Here is a 9,546-nt window from a genome sequence, read left to right as displayed (position 1 = left end):
AAGTATGTGAAATCTCTCTCACACATCTCTTCGTATGTGAAATCTCTCCAAGTATGTCAAATCTCTCCCAAATCTCTCTAAGTATGTGAAATCTCTCTCACATATCTCTTTGTATGTGAAATCTCTCCAAGTATGTCAAATCTCTCCCAAATCTCTCTAAGTATGTGAAATCTCTCTCACATATCTCTTTGTATGTGAAATCTCTCCAAGTATGTCAAATCTCTCCCAAATCTCTCTAAGTATGTGAAATCTCTCTCACATATCTCTTTGTATGTGAAATCTCTCCAAGTATGTCAAATCTCTCCCAAATCTCTCTAAGTATGTGAAATCTCTCTCACATATCTCTTTGTATGTGAAATCTCTCCAAGTATGTCAAATCTCTCCCAAATCTCCCTAAGTATGTGAAATCTCTCCCAAATCTCTCTCTGTATGTGAAATCTCTCTCAAATCTCTCTCGAAATCTCTCCCCGACTTTCTATAATCACTCGGGGCATTCCGACCCTCGAATTCGGCGAAAATAGCCCAAAAACGGAAGTCTACGCGAAAAACGGACTTAAGGAAACGAACCCTCCGAACCGAAAGTACTATTCATGAACCGAACCGAAAGCACTATTCATGAGGGTCCGAACCGAAAGTACTGTTCATGAGCTGGACCGAAGTTACTGTTCATCCGAACCGAACCCGGCATTGAAGGAGATCCGAACCGAACCTCACATGGAAGGAAGGTCCGAACCGAAGTTACTGTTCACTACTGTTCACTACAGTTCCTTCGGTTCTGGCTTCCCTTCGGACCGAACCCCGCCTTCAGTTCTCGCCTTCGCTTCAGACAGCTACTCCTCGGACCGAGCTTCGCTTTCGCCTCCCGCCTTCTGACTCAGCCTAGCGCGTCCGAACCAAGCACCATCCGACCGAACTTCGGCCCAGAGACCGAGCCTCGGCCGAGATCCGAAGGGTCTCGCTGGGCAGCTCGGATTTCGCCCATTTTTGCATATTTTTGCGTTTTAAACCCATTTTTAATTATTTTAACATGGGATTTTCACCCAAAACTTTATTTTAAAATATAAGACCCCTAAATTAATAATTTAATCATATTTTAAGGGTAAAATCTTATCCAAATAAGAGTAGGTAAAGTACAAAGGTAGAGTGTTGACTTTACCTTATTTTATGACGCAAGCAACCCCCATACCCACTCCATGACCACCCACACTCCTTTCCACCATACCTTGTACCTTTTACCTCCCTCACAAGCCATCCCCACGTTTTTGAGAGCTGGATAATCATCCTCTCTCCTCATTTTCTCTCATTTGCTCTCATTTCACAAGAAGATCAAACTCTTTTCTCTCTCACTTTCTCTCTCTAGAAATTCAAGATTCAAGGGCTGATCTTGAGTCTTTCCTCCACATTTGGTAAGCATAATCCATTCTCTTTATGATTATCTCAATTATTTCCACTCAAATCATGGATAGCTTACACAAACTCCATTATATTTGTGTTAGAGCTTCGAATCTTCAAGTGATTCTTCAAGTGTTCTTGGGTTGAACACTTCTCTTCTTCAACACTTATCTACTGAAATCACACAAGGTGAGTTCATACCCCTACATTTTCACGTTTTCTCAAGTTTTTAGGGGGGGAATACAAGTTAAAATACTTAGAACATAACTACATTTTTCTAACAGCTTTCATCAGAAAAGTTTCACTCCGTTCACGGACTGTTTTGGACATCTTAAATATTTTTTTTTTCAAAACTGTTTTAGGTGCATGTAGTTCCACTTCTTAGCTTTAAAATGAATACTTGCACATCTCCATACGATTTTTCTACAATTTATGGTGATTTTTACAAAACTGCCTATCATTTCAAACATCAATCCGGACCAGTCTGTGATTATGGACTTTTTCACCCAAGTTAGAGGTCATTAAAAATTATAATAAAAATTATGAACAAACTAGACTCATTTTCCAAACTCTCAGAAGTTACAGAACCTGATTTGGACATTTTATGATTTTTCTACAATTTTTCCAATAACAGTTACAGAAAATGTTATTAACAGAAAAACACAATAAATTTCATTTCACCTTGTAACATGTTGAGCAAGGTATACATCGTTATGTGATTATGTGTAGTTGCAATATATGACAAATATTATATCCTTACATAGACATACATCAGAAAACAAATGGATTTACACCTTCACAAGTATGACAAATGTATATATATATATATATATATATATATATATATATATATATATATATATACGATATTACGAGGCTATATCCATTAAAATATAAACATTGATAAATTATGACAAGTAAGGCCTATGCTCGTTTCCCTCGAAATCAATCGATAAACTATAATAGGTATAGTTTAGGGTTATTCATATAACAAACACAATATTAAAGGTCTTACACTTACAAAAGAGTTATTTCCGCTATGGGCGATTAAGATAATCTATAATAAGTATAGTTAAGACATTATACCCCCACAAACGAACGCGTTAGTTATAATCGGTATAGTTATGGTAAATACATATTACAAACAAAGTAATAAACTATAATAGGTATAGTTTATGTTTCATCTACCCTAGGAACTTAATTACAAGAAAGGAATTCACCATCACTTTCGATAAGCTATTCATATGCATAGTTCAGGTTCACTAATCTCTATTACTCCCCGGTGAACTATGATATGTATAGGTTATATTCACATTCACCATCACTTTTGATATGTATAGGTTATATTCACCATCACATCACTTTCGATAAGCTATTCATATGCATAGTTCAGGTTCACTAATCTCTATTACTCCCCGGTGAACTATGATATGTATAGGTTATATTCACATTCACCATCACTTTTGATATGTATAGGTTATATTCACCATCACCTCACTTTCGATAAGCTATTCATATGCATAGTTCAGGTTCACTAATCTCTATTACTCCCCGGTGAACTATGATATGTATAGGTTATATTCACATTCACCATCACTTTTGATATGTATAGGTTATATTCACCATCACCTCACTTTCGATAAGCTATTCATATGCATAGTTCAGGTTCACTAATCTCTATTACTCCCCGGTGAACTATGATATGTATAGGTTATATTCACATTCACCATCACTTTTGATATGTATAGGTTATATTCACCATCACATCACCTTCGATAAGCTATTCATATGCATAGTTCAGGTTCACTAATCTCTATTACTCCCCGGTGAACTATGATATGTATAGGTTATATTCACATTAAAGGTTCACATTGTTAGACTTCAACTATAATCGTTGAGCGTATATGCTTGAGTCATACAAGAATTTAGTCTGGATTAGCTTAGAATTGGTGGTGCCCGCCTCATCTCCTGTTCCTTGTTTGGTTGTGGACCTAGGGCGGACCCATTATATTCGACGTTTTATCTAACCTAAATCTTATATAACTTATATACGCTGGACAATCTTAGGGGAAATCTACGGGTCAATCTAGGATACATTAACACATCATATAGGTTATATTCACCATCACTTCTGATAAGCTATCATATGCATAGTTCAGGTTCACTAATCTCTATTACTCCCCGGTGAACTATGGTATGTATAGGTTATATTCACATTAAAGGTTTGCATTGTTAGACTTCAACTATAATCATTGAGCGTATATGCTTGAGTCATACAAGAATTTAGTCTGGATTGGCTTAGAATTGGTGGTGCCCGCCTCATCTCCTGTTCCTCGTTTGGTTGTGGACCTAGGGCGGACCCATTATATTCGACGTTTTATCTAACCTAAATCTTATATAACTTATATATGTTGGACAATTATAGGGGAAATCTACGGGTAAATCTAGAATACATCATCGCATCGTATAGGATTATTCTGTTTACACTTAATTAAGAAAATATTGGATTTTCTGGAGATCAAACTCTATCGATTTTAAAAGAGGAAAACGGTTTCTACTCCAAACAAAACTCTTATGAACTCACCAACTTAATTGTTGACACTTTTCAAAACTACTTGTATTCTCAGGAAATCAGTGAAATAGGAAAACTTCAGCGCTTTGAGGATGGGACGTTAAACCGTCAACAATTTATTTTTGTCATCATATTGTAATTGATTTTGAAACATGTAAACATATACTTTGATGTAACTTTTTCAATTATATTTATGATGGTTGTATTTACTTTGAGCACTATTATACACGTTGTTGTGATACTGTACATGAAGTCCTCCACCCCTGGACGTTTCCGCCATCCTCGGTTTGGGGGTGTGACATGATACACCTCTGGTCCTTCCTCTTGAAGACCCAGAATCCGCACTAAGGAGGAGCAAAGGCAAAACCGTTGGAGAAACCGCTTCTTCAAAGAACTCACCACTCAAAAACCTAAAGTTCGTTTTCAGCAAGAAGAGGAGCAGCAAATCCGGAGCATCCAGTGCCTCTTTGACAATCGAAGACCCAATTCAAGAAGATATCGAGTACGAGACCAAGGAAGAAGAAGAGCCCACATACGAGCATGACTCCGAGTTTGAAGACGACTTAGCTATCACTATGGCTAATATCGATGAAGTCCCCATAGGGGAATGGAAGAAGAGGATGCGCGATGACACCGGCTGCGCAATTCCCGCGACCGCTACTTTCAAACTAAAAGGCCATATTCTCTCCCAACTCAAGGAGATCCCTTTTTATGGGAAGGATCACGAAGATGCCTACAAGCACTTGGACGAAGTGAATGATGTGGCTGACTACTTCAATGTACCTAATGTCCCCCGCAAGACCCAGCTTCTTCACATGCTTCCAGTTACGTTCAAAGAAGCTGCAAAGGATTGGCTAAAGTCACTTCCTCCCGGATCGGTCACCACATGGGCCAAGATGAAAGAAGAGTTCATAGACCACTTTTGCCCGCCCTCCAAAATAGCCAAGCTAAAGAAAGCTATTGCCAACTTCGAGCAACAACCTGGAGAATCTCTTTATGAAGCTTGGGAAATGTACAAGAGCTTGCTTAGAAATTGCCCACACCATGACCTTAATAGCCAACAAGAGTTCTCCATTTTCTATGATGGGGTTAATGTTACCACAAGGCAATTGCTCGATTCTCAAGGCCCGCTCACGAAGAAGGCGCCCCCGGTAATCAAAGAGTTAATTGAAGAATTCTATAAGCACTCTAGAGAATACCACAATCCAAGAAATGAAGTAAGTCGGGGCGTAGTGAACTCGGCAAGTGATAGCATGGCGACGGTGATAGCTAAGCTTGATAATCTAGATAGGAGGATGACAAAAGTGGATCAAACAATCCATGCTATTCGGGTTGGATGTGAGAATTGTAGAGGGCCCCATCTCACAAAGGATTGTGATTTGGATGAGAATGGAAACAAAAAGGCTCAAGTATTCTATTCAAGTGGTGATCGATACGACGAAAATTGGCAGAAACCAAAGAAAGAATGGCTCCCATACGAAGAATATAAGAAGGCTAAGGAAAAGAAGTACAAGCAGAAAGAGAGGGGGTATTATCGAAAGGAAGAACCGGTGATAGAAAAGAAAGCCGATTTGGAAGAATTGTTCACTAGATTCGTAGCCGCGTTCCAAAAAAGAGACAATGATCACGATGCTGCAATACACGAGACCAGAAACATTCTAAGGAATTAGCAGGCATCCATTCTCAACACTGAGAAGCAGCTGGGATAGCTTGCACACCAAGTGAACGAAAGAAGACCGGGTCAACTTCCAAGTAATACCGAAACCAATCCGAGAATGGAGAATGTGAGTGCAGTGACCTCCAGCAATGAAGAAATTGTCACAAATGCACAGAGGATCTCCAAGAGGAAGACAGAAAAGGCAGAAGAGTCGGCTCCAGCTAAACCCGACCTGACTCGCTGAGTCTCTCTAATGGACTCGAAGAGTCCATGCGTAAATGACAAAACTGTCATTCCCTTAAAGTCATATAATCCTCCTTTTCCATTCCCAATCAAAGCCATGCCTGTGGAAAATGTTGAAGCCTATAGAGCCTTTATGAAGCATGTTAAAGCCCTCCAAGTCAATGTGTCATTTGTAGAGACGATGCTCACAACACCCAAGTACTTCAACTTACTAAAAAGTCTCTTTGCTGCTAAGAAAGACTTGGCTGAAGAAGCGGAAATATTATTGAGTGAGCTACCCGAAAAGAAGGGCGATTCAGGGAGTATTATAATTCTGTGCCAGGTTGGAAATACATTTTTCACTCAAGCGTTGACCGACTCAGCTGCAAGCATCAATCGGATGCCTTTCTCTTTCTTTAAGAAGTTGAATTTACCGGAGCCAATACCGGTAAACATGAAGATCCATTTGGCGGACAAGACAATAATTCATCCACGAGGCGTTTGTGAGGATCTTCTCATTAAAGTCGACAAGTTCATTTTTCCAGTAGACTTTGTGGTGGTTGACATGGAAGAAGACCCCAAAATTCCAATTATTTTGGGGAGATCATTTTTAAACACTACATGTGCTTTAATTGATGTATGTGAGTCTACAGTAACATTGAGGGTAGGTGACGAGTCCGCAATGTTTAGAGCCGTACCAGAAGCCAAGCAAGAAGTGGAAAGAAAAAAAGTGATCTCATTTATCCATTTGGATGATGAGATACTACAAAAAGAACTTGAACTCTTGCAAGAAGAAGATCCAAGCAAGTTTTTCCTACATTCTGGAGAGGATGGAGATGTTAACAAGGACTTGGAGGAGATAGAAAAGCTACTGGGAGGAGCTTACTCGGAAAACACTAAGGAAATAGTGGAAAACGATCCGACTCGCCGAGTCACTCTCCTGGACTCGACGAGTCCGGTCGAAATCACCAACAACTTGGACGACTTTGATCTGCTTGTTACTAGTTCTATGCATATTCTGGACTTAGATATTTTTCATGATTTTTCAGAAGAGCATACAGCAGAAGGAGAAATGGACACGGAAGTTCAATACGCCCATATAGCATGTCTTGATGCAATTCCGCTTGAAGATGGGGTAAGCACAGAGAAAGAGGAGAAGGAAAAAGATAGGAGAGTGGAGGCTGATCAACCATTCATTACCAAACCTAGAGCACAAACCTTCACAAAATATGAAGTAATTAAGTTTGAGAAAAAGGAGGTGCAAGAGAAGGTGAAAAAGAATGGGGTGAAGAAGAAAAAGAGGAGAAGGGAAGCCCAAGCAGTTGAGGATGATGTTGTGAAAAAGAAGAGAGAGGAATCAAAACGGGCTTACAAAAAGAAGATTCACGCTTACAAAACAAAGCACAAACCACAAAAGACTAGGCGTGCATTCCCGATGCTGGAAGATGACGAGACGTAGACGGGAAGGAGTCCAGCTAATGACTCCTTAAAAAGAAGCGTTTGGCGGGAGGCAACCCGTTATTTAGAGTTTGTTTTCTTTTACTTTTTAGTTTTGTTTGAATTTTTTTTCGTTTCTTAGAATTTTAATTCTCCAAATCATCGGACATGTGTGCTTGAGAGTGCGTATGGATTAAGTATGGTGTGGAATAAATTTTCTTTTCAAAATAAATGACAAAAACTTTATAATATTTGAATTGTTTGCAAGAGACTCGCCGAGTCGGACCATGACTCGACGAGTCCATTTAGATTTCAAAAAAAAAAATAAGATCGCGACCAGACTCGCCGAGTCTGACCCTAACTCGCCGAGTCGGTATTATTTATAGAAAAAAAATAATAATGAAATTACTTTTACAACTGGTAACTAGGGTTTTAACCCTAAAGAAATCAGTTTCTTTTTCACAACACACTCGCCGTCGCCTCCCTCCAACATTTTCTCTCAAGCATTCATCTTCTTCAATTCTTCTTCCATTCTTCTTCCATTGTTCTTCAAGTTTTTCAAGTTCTATCACTAAAGGTAACTAATTTCTTCCTATTTTCTGTTAGAAGCATGATTTTAGGATGATCTAGGGTAGTAATTTCATAGAAAACCCGCTTTTGAAGATTAGTGAATTTCTAGGGTTTCGATTTTTCATGAATTATGTTGTTTTGCATGACTATTCTTGCTCTAATACCTTATAGACATGCCCCTGGACAAAACCCTTGAAGTAATTTTGAGATTTCATGGTTCAATTCAGACCGACTCGCCGACTGACTCGCGCAGTTCTTGCAACTCGCCGAGTCGAGTCGGGGACACAGGAGTGACTTATTTTAATGATTTTCTATGTTTGCTTGGTTTTATGTTCTGTGTTGTGCAGGGAAAATGTTTCACAGGGGGCAAGGTTCAAGTGGACGCCAAGGAGATTTTCCTTGGTTAAATTTCCCTCAAATTGAATCCGCTTCTAGTATGACGAGGTGGAGGAAGAAATTGGCTGAAGTAAAGAAGAAAGAAATTTATGTGCCCAACAGAATTGATTGGGGTTGGTTGCAAAGCATGCACCATGAAGAGGAGTTGGCTCCTTATCTTTTAAAGGAGTTTGTTTATAAGGGAGAGACGATGGTATGCGATGGGTGGAGTCGGGTCTTCCGTATTCAAGAGCCGGTGTACCGGGAGCTTTTCCTGGAATTCTTCTCCACGGTATCTTTTCGTGGGGGGATGACTACTATCACCCGACAAATGTCAGTTTTTGTCTTGGGGGCGAGTTTCATCAGTGCTCCGTTGTTGACTTGGATTGTCAGATGGGTATTTATGATCGGTCATTGGTGTCGACCGCTATTTTCCGTGCATTTATGGAACACTCTCACAAAGTGTTCCCCGATGGAGTGACGAGCACGGGTTGGTGGAATACGATTGCCAACAAAGTGTACATTCCGAAATCAGCCCAGGAAGGAAGCATTCGGTCGCCTACACACCGCCTTATTTCCACCACCATTAACCAAAGAAAGGATGATGACAAGGTTTCTAACCTTGATGTCTTCTACTTATGGAGCATTATCACACCCGAAACTTTCTGCAATATTCCTTGGTGTTTAGCTTCATACTTGGTTGAGGGTGCGGTCAAAGACCGCAAGACATTAAAGATTAATGGTGGAATGTTTGTCACACGGCTCGCTAATTCATTTGGGTTGATGACACGTGGCGCGTGGAACTTGATGACTATGATTCCTACCCCTCCATTCAATCCTATTCTTTTTAGGAGGGCTAGGATCATTGAAGACTATGGTGGAGGTCATTATGCTATCCCGCATGATGATCCTGTTGTTGGTCCCGAGGCGCTAGGAAGGAGGGTCCGGTCGAGGCGAGAGCGTGATGTAGAGGACGAACCGCCGGTGATTCCGGTAGACAATGATGAGGTACCAATGGATTGGTACAATGTTGAGATGAGCCGGTTACAAGATCAAATGGCGCGGGGTATCAACTTTAGCAATCAATCACATATTCGAATTTTTAACCACTTCAACATTCCGCATATTGATGGTGGTAATTTCCCGTATATTCCGTCGTGGGAAGAGGTGATCAATGCGAGAAGGAGCGGTGCGAGTGGAAGTGGAGCGGTGCCGGATCATGACGATGATGAGGAGGATTAGTTTCTTTGTGTTTTTATTGAACAAATTTTATCTTTGTTTTTTTTTCTTATTTGGTGTGTTTGGAATTTGTTTAAAACTT

The 9,546-nt window shown here is 39.9% G+C and overlaps 1 non-coding gene across 1 annotated transcript; it reads right to left on the bottom strand.

The window, feature by feature from the left end:
- Positions 1–4,908: 4,908 nt before the first annotated feature.
- On the bottom strand, positions 4,909–5,015 carry LOC111895094 (small nucleolar RNA R71). Its single transcript, XR_002851419.1, has one exon. It is a non-coding gene; the product is annotated as a small nucleolar RNA R71 (small nucleolar RNA).
- Between the last annotated feature and the right edge of the window lie 4,531 nt (positions 5,016–9,546).

Source organism: Lactuca sativa, chromosome 1 (genome assembly GCF_002870075.4).
Source record: "Lactuca sativa cultivar Salinas chromosome 1, Lsat_Salinas_v11, whole genome shotgun sequence".
In the NCBI taxonomy this organism is placed as follows: Eukaryota; Viridiplantae; Streptophyta; class Magnoliopsida; order Asterales; family Asteraceae; genus Lactuca; species Lactuca sativa.
Note: the sequence above shows the minus strand (reverse complement) of the source record. Positions and strands in the feature narration are given on the sequence as shown.